A 12,455-nucleotide genomic window follows, 5' to 3' on the forward strand; every position below is an offset into this window, starting at 1 on the left:
ACAAGCTTCACACTTTTCAAAATTCTTTTTAATCACTGGGATTAATCCTAAATTACTCATGATTCCAACATAACGATCATTAATATGACACAAACGAGCATGCCAAAAATTAGTAGAAGAAAGCATGTAAACAGAAGTAGAAATTTTATTCATTTCAACATTCAGTTTAAACATCCCATCACAAGCATACCCCTTTCCCACAAAAATACCTTTTTTCACAATTACATATTGATCAGATTCAATAATTTGTTTAAAGCCTGCTTTATTAAGAAGAAAACTAGACATCAAGTTTTTTCTCATGGAAGGAGTATAAAGTACATCTTTCAAAGTTAATATCCTTCCAGAGGTAAAACACAATTCGACATCTCCCGTTCCAAACACTTGAGTAGTATGAGAATCACCGAGCATGATAGTTTTGGGCTCTCCAAAAGGAGTATATTTTTTAAACCAATCTTTGTCATAACAGACATGACGGTTTGCACCAGAATCAGCCCACCATCCATCAACATTCTCAACCATGTTTATGTCTGTAATCATTGCCACAAAAGGCTCTTCGGTAACGTTTGCCTGAGGTATAGGACCACGTTTCCGGTATCTGCAAAATTGAGCAATATGCCCACTCTTGCCACAGACAAAGCACGGTCCTTTATCATAAACTTGTTGATTTTGTGCTTGGCTATTTTCACCATTATTTTTCTTGGAAAGTCTACCATTATTTTTCTTGAACTTTTTCTTCTTAGGCTTCAAAGAGGTATTTTTGTTAGATTCAGGAGTAATATATTTTGAAGTAACTAAATTTACCTTCGTTGTGATGTTGCTCTCTTCATTTTGTAAAAGTGCATCTTGGCCCCTTGCCTCCTCTTCCATGCGGATTTTCATGATCAAAGTCTCAAGAGAGGTTTCCTTTTGTTTGTGGCGCATAGTTTTTTGAAACTCCTTCCATGAAGGTGGAAGTTTGTCTATTATGCCACAAACAATAAGATTGTCTCCAATTTTGACTTCCTCAGACCTGAGCTCTCCAACTATCATTATAAAATCTTGAGCTTGGTCTATCACTGATTTATCATCCACCATTTGGAAACGAAAAAATCGACTAGCAGCATATTTTTTCGCTCCAGCTTCTTCGGTATCATATTTACTCTGCAATGCTTTCCATATTTTCTTTGCACTAGAGTAAGTTCTATCATAATAATCATAAAAATTATCAGATAGACAATTAAGAATATAATACCGACACTTGTAGGAATCATTATTGTACTTTTCCACTTTCTCTTGATGAGAAATTAGTTCATCGTTATCCATGGAGAGGATGTCAACTTTATTAGGATTTTTTTGAGTCAACACATATGAAACATTGAGAAGACTTAAGTAGAAAAGTACTTTACCCTTCCATCTCTTGAAATGATTACCATTAAACCGAAATGGTTTGTTTAGATCTCCCATCTTGATATCCGCGGATTTTTCAATTGTAGCCATATTGAATCTCCTTAAAATTGTTGGAGAAATTATAAGATTACAAATTACAATTAAAAAATAAAATGAAGAAATTAACTTCACTTTTTGGCTGAGGCGCGGATATCTCGCTCTCTTTAAGGAGATTCAAGCCCACTGCAGTAAATCGTTTCACTGGTCCAGCAGTAGTCCTCTTGACTTGTCCCCTCCAGGATACAACAGCCTTATCACAAAAATGTAACTCAACAAACTCTGGACAAGAGTTGAGTTTAAAGCTCTACACAAAGAACACCTCTCTTCAACTAATAAGAACTCTCTTTTTTATATAAACTTAACTCTCTCAATTTTTTCTTCTCTTATTCTCCCTTCAAAACAAAGAAGACCTCTCTATTTATAGGAGAGAAAATCATACAAAGATGAAAAAATAATAGAATGCCATCATTATCATCATTTAGTGTACCATTATGATTTAGTGCACCATTATGATTTAGTGCACCACTTATTAGTGATAATTAAATTAAAAATACATAATAATATGATTTAGTGCACCACTTATTAGTGATAATTAAATTAAAAATACATAATGGAATGATTTAGTCTTGCACTAAATAAAGATGATAATGAAAGACATTTTTATGCACTAAAGAAAGAATAATAAAGATGACATTAAATGTCATCAATGGACAATTGCTAAAATTGCAATTTAATAAAATGTTAAAATGTTCACACACTAACAGTTTGTTTATATAGTATTTTCAGTATTCAAGTGACTTTCGATTCCTTGACCATTTCGTAGACTTTGATACTTTTCCAAACAAAAAAACAGTCACATGAAAAAATACTAGTAAGAGTCAATTTAAATTATAGCATCATGTCTATTATCTTCTTAGAATTGCAACACATTCTTAAAAGTGGGAATAATTATTTAAATTTATGAATACAATGGATTTGGATCCACTTTTCACGCTAAAGAGCTTCTGAAAAATACTTTCCCTAAAATACAAATTAAGCCTAAAATTTGTATATGTTAAAATTCCGACTCACATGAACCAAAATATTCTTAGAAATAAATCATAAGGACAAACCAATACTGGAAATAAACTTCTTTCCTTTAGATTAAATAAAAGGAGCTTAATTAAGTTATTCCTATATCAATATGTATTATTTATATATGAATAACTTCAGTATAGAAGTACTTTTGTGAAACTAGGGATTTCAGCTATTATTTTCTTCTCACTACTATTTAAAATATACATATATAAAGGAATATCTCTGTAGTGCAAGGTGGATTGTTGTCTGTTGATAGACGAAAATATATTTTCGATTATTTGGAAGTTTTTTGTAACCAATTAACCATTCAAGTTAAATTACCACAACTATCTATAATAATGCTATTGTAAACATTAAAATTATATTGGATTTAAATCCGTAAATTAATTTGGACTATATTAAATTCAAGAAAATAATCTAAACGATGTGGCAATTCAAGTCAAATTAAATGAGCCACTAAAATTACACCACGTGTCAAAGTTATACACCAATCCAAATCAAATTAAATGAGCCACTAGAATCATGCCATGTGCCAAAATTATGTGGCAATTCAAGTCAAATTAAATAAGCCACTAAAATCATGCCACGTGTCGAAGTTATGTGGCAATCTAAGTCAAATTAAATGATTCACTAGAATAATGTCAAGTGTATATGTGACATGTTCTGTCCAATCAAATTAAAGCTCTTCACTAAAGAAATTTGATTGGTCAGTTCAAACCAACCAATCAAATCACACCTTCATACCATTCCCTACAACTATGAATAGGGGTCCTCATTATTCTCAGAGAGGGAGTTTTGGAAGAACAAGAAGTAGGAAGAAAGCTCGTGGATCAAAGTATGCAAATACTCTACAAAGCTACAAAGTTCAAGTAATCAAATTCAAGTTCAAGATCAAAAACGAAGGCAAATATCAAAAAGTTCGAGATCAAGTTATTTGTTCATATTTATTATCCTTCATAACCGTACAAGTGTTTGTGACGAATAATCAAATCCAAATTTGAAGAAGAAGATTCAAGATCAAGCTATTCAAGCCCTTGATTCTAAATCAAATTCAAGTTCAACATATTCCATATTATTTAAAAAATCAGAGGGTTGTCATAGAGATTGTAACACGCACTACATTTTGAAACCAAATATTACACTTTGTTACTCTAATGTTTTGGTTGATTATTTATTTTTTTTGGCTCAAAAATTTTTTGTTTACAAATTTTGGCACACCTAGTGGGACAATCTCTACCTCTCATCTCTTTACATCGATCATCAAATCTCAAGAATACTTAAATGGCATCTAAGAAGTTTGACTCCAGGACTATTATTGCTAAGGCTACTGATTCCAAGTTTTCCTCTAAGATGGAGAACATACTGGATGCTACTATGGGAAGTTTGGGACCCATCACTAGGAACAGAGCAAACTTTCTAGGACAACAAGCACTTCAAGTGTCGTCTGCATTAGTTTCTATTTTTCATCTTCCATCTTCAAAGCGGGCAAGATTCTTTCCGAACAAATTGAAAGAAGGAGAGAATATAGCTGATATTATTGAAAAGACGTTGGCTCGACTTAGTCCTTTTAACACAAGAAATTACACTATTAAAGATGAAGATGATGTCTTGATCACTAGATCTACTCCAGTCACTCCACGTAACGTGTTTTAAACAAATTTCAATTTGAGGGAAAATTCGTGTTTTACTCCATCATCCATAACGTCCATCCAAGCGATGATGACTAACGCCTCAACTGTTGAAGAACAACTGGCAAGTTTGACAAAGACAATTGAAGGTCTAACAAAATATGTGCAAGATCAGAATAATCGAATTGTCAAATTGACGGATAGAGTTGAAAATTTTACGGAGGGGGACTCAAGTCATGCACCTTGAAAACGTCCCATGATACAAGAAAAAGGAGATTCAGTTACAAAGCAAATAAATGTGGGTGATGAGCTGCAAGTATCCACTGAAGGAGGAATTCTCATTCATCAACTGAAGGACTTCATTATATGAACTATAAAAGATAAGTATGACGTATCTTCAAAGTCATCATTTACGTATGTAAAGCGATACACTTCAATAATCGATGTTTTGAAGATGCCTGCAGGTTATCAACCTCTAAAATTTTAATAATTTGACGGAAAGGGAAATCCAAAGCAACACATTGCCCATTTTGTTGAAACTTGCAATAATATTGGAACATATGGATATTATCTGGTTAAACAATTTGTGCGTTCCTTACAAGGAAATGCCTTTGACTGGTATACGGTTCTCGAGGCTAGCTCTATTGATAGTTGGAAATAACTTGAGCATGAATTTCTTAATAATTTCTACAGCACAAGGCGTACTGTGAGAATGATTGAACTCACAAATACATGTCAATGGAAAGATGAACATGTCATCGAGTTCATCAACCGATGAAGAAATACAAGCCTTAATTATAAGGATAGGCTTAGTGAAACTTTCAGAATAGAAATGTGTATTCAAGGAATGCGTTGGGGACTTTGTTATATCTTATGGGGTATTAAACCCAAATTATTTGAGGAAATAGCAATACGTGCTCATGATATGGAGTTGAGCATGTCTATAAGCGGGATTTAGGGACCACTTATTTATGAGCCTCGCAAGGGAAAAAGACAAAATAGAGGTAAATAAAGAAGGAAAATCGACACCTAAGTTTGAAAAAAGGAGTCGATGAATGTTAATGTCATGCCTTTGAAAGTGGCTATAAATTTAAGCAAGAATCAAAGGGTGAAGAGCACAACTTTTCAGAATACCACTGGTAGAAAGCTGACTTTGAAGAAAATGCAGGCAAAAGAGTATTCTTTCTTGGACTCAAATGTCTTAGCAATTTTTGAAGAGCTTCTAGCATTAAAACTCTTTGAGCTACCTGAAATGAAGCGTCCAGATGAGTCTGAGAGGACTAATGATCCAAATTATTGCAAATATCACCGTGTGATGGGTCATCCTGTTGAAAAGTGTTTTATCTTTAAGGAAAAGATCATGGACTTGGACCGTGAAGGAAAGATATTGCTTGAAGACGAGAAGGAGAGTTCAAATCAAGTCTCTATCACTTTTGGTTCACTCGACCCCATAGTTATTTGCAACTTTATTGAAATATATAATGGTGGTGATGTCCTAGCCACATCACCACCAAAAAATGATTAAATTTGGTGACTTCAAACCGATAGATGTTAACGCATCATCGCTCGTTCCTTTGATGAATGAAGTAATAGGGAAAGATAAACCTCTAGAGGAAAACCAATCTTGCAATGCTTATACTTATAATGAAGGATGAATTTTAGTGACACGACAAAGACATTGTAAAACAAGCTTGAAAAGAGAGCCAAGTAAGCAAGTGCCAAGAGCAAAGATGAAGAAACTACCTAAAACTCAAATGGTAAAGAAGAATGTGAAGAAGTCAAGAGTTGGGGGGAATTACTATCAAAAGCAACGTTCTCCGGTGACATTAGAGGAATTCTTGCCAAGTTGGTTTCGTGAAAAGATTTCTCATTGTGACACCAAGGCCTTGTGTTATAACATTGATAAAGAAGAGACAATGGGAGAAGGCTAATCTCCATCATTACTTCCATCACATGAAGGCTCTATCAAGTCTCACTCTGAAGAAGTGGACACTTGTGATGCGAAGTTTACATTCACTAATGATGATCTTTTATTGGGTGAAGTATTACATAATCGTCCTTTATATATGGTAGGTTTTGTGCATGGACATAAAGTAAATAGGATCATGGTGTATGATGGATCTGGGGTCAATATTCTCCCTATTCGTACTGTGAAAAAACTTGGAATCTCGATAAATAATTTGTCTGAAAGTCGTCTGATAATTCAAAGATTTAACCAAGGGGGACAAAGAGTCATTGGTAATGTCAAATTAGATATAATGATGGGAGATATGCGTTTGAGTGCATGGATGCATGTTATTGACTCAAAGACCTCGTATAATATTATTACACCCCAAACTTTTAAACTCGGAATGTCTTTTAAGTTCCTTAGACATTATCATGAGAGCCGGATAAGCTATGATACCATCAAACGACTCTAAAAAAGAGAGAATGTGATACCCCATAGTACAGAAGGTTGAAAATAGAGTTATAAGAATCCGGTAGGAATTGGAGGCCGAGTAGTGAGTCATAGGAATTGATTTACCTACATAAGATACTAATTTAGAGGCCTTAAACACGTACGCTATTTAAGTACATACCAAGCTTGCGTAGCATGGATTACATAGGCTCTTAAAATAGGACGAGATTACGAATCCACAAGGAAGGGAATAAGATGATGCATGGAAGCCAATAAGAGAGTGACACATGGAAGCACCTCAAGCAAGGAGGTGACCCACCTAAATTCTTAGGGTGGGGGTGGAACCCACTGCCACGTGGCAGCCTCTTCTTCAACGCATGGATGCAGTGGCCTAATATGGGCTGGACACGTGTCACCCCTAGAGGATGACACGTGTCACCTCCTAGGACCACCCACATGTATGTATATATAATATATACTTCAGCTTTGGTCTTTAAACTTCAGCATATTAAGAAAACAAAACCCTAAGTCTAGAGAGAAAAAGAGGACGGCTAGGAGAGAAAAATAGGTACGTTCCGATTTTGCTCCATAAATTAATTATTTAAGGTATTCTAAAGTGGTATAGAGGTGTTTAATAATATAAAAAATCTATTTTGGGCAGCAAGAATGAGCTACAAATAGTCCACAACTTTCAGCGGGCTAAAGAGGTTTCTGAGGCTCAATTTTGGCTAGTTTTAGCCAATTTCGGGTAAGGTAAGGTTTCTTCTTTAAATTTGGACATTATGGGGTTTTTTTGGAGTGTATTATCTACCTTTTATACTGATGTAAGTATAAAAAAGTTGTGGAGATGCTCAACGAAAGAAATAATCGAAATTGAAGTCGTTGTAGTTAAATTGTAGTCGAAATGAGGTGTTGTGGGTGTGGAGGCTGATGCTGGTTGTGTGGTGTGTGTTGCAGGGTATAAAGGTGTAATAAAATAGGTAGGAGAGCTTATTATTACATCCACACGACCCCCTCTTCGTACGGTTAAAGGTTTTGCAAAATAGATACTAGAAACCTTATTTTGGTGTCGTAGTTTTGAGCAAGTCGTTTGGAGTTTATATTGTGTAATGTTGTCATGTTATACATATATATGAGTGCTGGTTATGTTTTTGATTGTCTGTAGGTATTAAGGATGTAATTGTGAATTCGGATAGAGCACATTATAGAGGAGGTGCTGCCCGATTTCTGTTAACTCTTTAACTAGTTAAAGAACTAGTCGAGAAGACGAGCGAAGAAATGAATTCGATGAATACTCATAGGTAGTATAAGACACTGGAAAGTCTAAGGGTTTTGATACTCGTATTTCTTTCATGTTACTTAGGTTCAAAGGACGACAAGATGACCGGGACAAAAAGTAACCTGTAAGAGGTATGTAAAGCCTATCTTTTCTCTTTCTTTTGGCATGTCTTAGATGTAAGCAGGATATGATATAAGCTTTGGGGGTAATTCCATTCCCAGGTTCGCAATATGATTTCAGGACCCTCACTCACTTTTGAAGGTTAAACTTTAAAGTAGTAATCTACTATTTTCGAGTCGTCGATAGGTTGAATAGTAACTGAAGGTATAGGCCTCTATCCCTAAGGGCTCTACGAGGACAGACGTTTGGATTTGATAAGCTGTTTCACAACATTTTGACACATTTCTATGGTTCCTGACACTCTATACAGTCCTCCGTGACACCTAGTAGGTACTTCAATTAATTCTAAGTGGCGGTTCATTTGATGACTTCATTGAGTCTCTGATAATGATTTAAACTGTGTTTTGTTTCTCACTACTCTACTCGTGTATACTGTAACACTTCTTTCCTCGTGTCCCAGGCCGGGAATAGTAATTATGCATAATTTACTGTATTGTTCATCGCGCTCTCATTAGAGGGCTAGGAATAGTTTATATACATATGATGATGTGTTGTAATAAGGTGGTGATGGTACTTGGGCCATGATGATTTTATAGATATGATTCACCAGATCCCTGGTAGGGCCGGCTATATTATAAACATTGAGCATGCATGATTTTACTTCCCCAGGTACAGGTTTCTGAGTTGATATTTTATTCCCTGCTTCTCTATTTCAGATATACTTTTGGTTATGCTATGTTATATTATGTTTTGCATACTTAGTACATATGTTGTACTGACCCCCTTTCTTTAGGGGGTCTGCGTTCATGCCCGCAAGAACAAGTACACGGTTTGGGGATCCGCCAGCGTAGAAGTCCCACTCAGCAGTCCAGAAGTGCTCTATTGTGTTGGTTGATTCTGGTACTAAACTTTGATGTATATATTCGTTTCGTTAAGGGTACGATGGGGGCCCTATCTTGCCTTATGTTACTGTTCTTCTTACTCTTAGAGGTATGTGGATACGGATGTGGGTTGTACGTATGTGGGTTATATGTGTCCATGAGTTATATATGAGTTGTATATGAGCTATATATGAGTTGTATATGAGTTGTATATGAGTTGTATATGAGTGGTATATGAGTTGTATATACGTGTATGTATAGCTGTGCTGATATGACTTATGATTTGGGGCGTTCCCTATGTCGTAGCGGCCTTGTCGGCTCGCATATATGTGTATTATGGAATGACCTTATATGTTACAACAGCCTTGTCGGCTTGTATTTTTTCTTACCTGTTAGTGTATTTTGAGTATAAACAGGAGATAGGTTATGTATAGTTGTCGGGGTACAAGTGTGTGTCTAGTTCAAGCATCCGTCACGGTCTACGGGGTTGGGTCATGACAGAAGTGGTATCAGAGCAGTTCTTCCTTGGAGTGTCCATAGACCGTGTCTAGTAGAGGCTTGTTTATCAGTGTGTTGTGCACCATATCTATAAAAAAGAGGCTATAGGGCATTTAGGATGTTTTCTTTCTTTCATATCTAAGATCGTGCGATAGAGCCGAGTCATGGGAAATGAAATTCCTCATACTAACCAGTGATTTAAGTAGAAAGATAACATCGATAAAAGAAAGTAATTGATGATATTGGGAGTTACACAGCATGCAGATAAGTAAAAGCACAAAAGATATGTGTTAGGTAAGACATTGAAGTGTTATTGACATAGAAAAGTAGATGGGGTAGTTCGAGTTGGACATATAAGATAAGTCCATCATTTTGTACTGCTATTAATAGTGGGCGCCCCATGTGGCTGCGATATGGATGTATATATATATTGTCCCTGTGAGGCATTGTTGGCATTTTCTGCGTGCAGGTTTGGGATGGTGAGAAATATAGAGGAAACTCTGCCCAAATTGTTCTTAGAAACAAAAAAAGAAGGAGGTATAAGATTGAAATAGGCCTTGAAAGGTAGTTCCCATCGTAATGATAAGAGTTGATAAACCTACGAGTGTGGCTGACCCCGAGAAATAAGTTAATTGTTGAATTAATGGTAATAGCAGTCAGGATGATTTCTCCCTAATAAACCATTATATTTGCATCAATGTTTCCAAGAAAAGCAACAACCTCCCAGAAGAGCAAGTCAATAGCGAAAGAGACGGGTCAGACCCTGAAGATTACTAGGACTCATGCCCAGTTTATGCCGGGGATTGTGTTCCAATCGGTAAGCTCTATTATGCCGCCACTTTCAGAAGGGCTTGGGGCAGCATTAGTCGCAGAACCTGAGGCCCCAGTGTTTGAACCTTCGGCTCCACAACTAGGGCCAGAGGATAGGACGATGAGAGATGCAGTTTTATTACTGACCAGATTAGTGGCAGGGCAGGTTCGAAGGCATAGGCGAGAAAGAAAGGGGCAATACGAAAGGCAACAGCCCGATAGGGGGTATGATAGAGGCCAACATAAGAAAGCTAGGTTGGCTGGTGATATGGGGGAATTCCAAGGCAGACACCCTCAACAACATAGTGAATATCCTTCCCAACCAACTTGAGTGCACCCTCTCAGTTCCCAGGTTGGAGATTCGATAGTATAGGATGTTCAGGAGTCGGTCAGAATTCTAGGGTGCCAGGTCCACAGATGGGTAACAATTTGTGTTAGTCAAGGCCACCTTTTCCTCAGTGTTCTCATTGTGATAGGACTCATTTCGGGAAATGCCATTTTGGGACAGATGCTTGTTTTACATGTGGCCATCAAGGCCATTTCATGAGAACATGTCCATTTAGAAGTAAGTTTAGTGGTACAGCTACGCCTATAGGAACAGTTACGGGTTCTTTTTCTTCAGTGGCTACACGCCCTATGAGGCGGGGTACCTATATAACAGCGGAGCATAGTAGAGACCGGGGTGGACCTTCTAGTTCCAGCGGTCCTTCGAATTGTATTCATGCTTTAACTAGCAGACATGACCGGCAAGCGCCGCTAAATATGGCTACAGGTATATTACAATTTTTCTTTTAGGATACACATACATTAATAAACCCATATTCTACTTTATCGTATATGCATCTCCTTTTATTGCCGGTAGGGACAGAATGAAGCTCGAATTAACGAACCCATTTGAGGTAACAATACCAACAGGAGCCTTTATTGTAGAAAAGCAAGGTGAGAATAGATAGTTGTTATACCTGGGTTGGCTTATGGGGGAGATGGTAAGGAAATTCTAATGGAGGCACCCAAGATAGACATAAGTAATTGAATATGAGAAAGGAATGAGAGAAGAATGTATAGTTGTAAATTTAAAGGTATAAGTGGAATGACATGGCGATAGGACAGACCTGTTGTTAAACAAACTTAAGAGGTTGCTGAGAAGGAAAGCATCGGGTGCATGACAAGGGTGAAAGCTCTTAAGGCATAAAGAAGGATTGTGTATATGTGACGCCATCTTAGAAAATAGTGAGATCCTTCAAGGATAAGGAATGTAGGGTTGTGGAACAACCGCTGCACTGCGAAGTCATTAGGAAATATGAGTGGTATCCCTTTGGGAGTAAGATAGTATTATGCCCAAGTTTGAAACATGTGTTATCAGAGTATCAGTGTCCCGGAAGGAGGAATTTGAAATAATGATAAGCACCTTCTACTGGTGTTAAGGTCTCGTATGTAGGTAACCTAAGGTATAGGTATGGTATGATATACTAAAGGTGTTGCAAAAGACTCATATGTATTTAGAAGGCTGGAAATAAACAAGCAATGGCATGGCTACACCCTGAAGGGGGAAGTGGATATGAGATATACAAGCGTAAGGTGAAACCAACCGACACTACATCATATTAATGTGAACACTTAAAACTTCAAAGGAAATCCCATGCTGGAACAAGCTAGCAAGATCTAAAAGCCAGCCATAATGGATAGAAGCCGTGATATCTAAGACCATATGGAAACCATTAACAGATACCCTAATGAATGGGTGTATACAAAAAGAAATAAATACAATAGGATAAGTTAAATCAAATGACCAAAAAGGGACATGGTCATGGTGGAACTAAAAATCTACCCCTATACTGGTTGCAAGATAATAGGACAAAGGTCAGGGTGAAAAATGAAGACTAGTAAGATGACGCTAAGGTAAATATCGGACTAAGTTGAGTGCCTCGCACATTATTGTAGGGGTTACAATGAAACACGACACGAAGACTTTCCAGGGAGGTCACCCATCCCAGTATTACTCTCGCTCAAGCACGCTTAACTTTAAAATTCTGATGGACCTTAGCGCATCAGTACTAGTATGATCACGCGAGATGGAAAAATATGAACTAGCGGCAGAGGAAAGACATGAGATTATGTACCTAGAGTATTATAGGTTACATTGAGGGAAGTATAAAAAAAGGGCTTAAGAAAACGGGCAGGGTTAGTTGATTACTAATTGATTGCGCACTTGTATGCCATAGTTCTTCAATGTAGCACCAGTTAATAATAGGCAAACTGCAGAACGGCTATATGAGCCAGTGGATAAGGAAATTTTGACAACACTTGGCATCCACCTCTGAGGGAAAAAAAGCAAAACC

Source organism: Solanum dulcamara, chromosome 11 (genome assembly GCF_947179165.1).
Source record: "Solanum dulcamara chromosome 11, daSolDulc1.2, whole genome shotgun sequence".
Taxonomy (NCBI): Eukaryota; Viridiplantae; Streptophyta; class Magnoliopsida; order Solanales; family Solanaceae; genus Solanum; species Solanum dulcamara.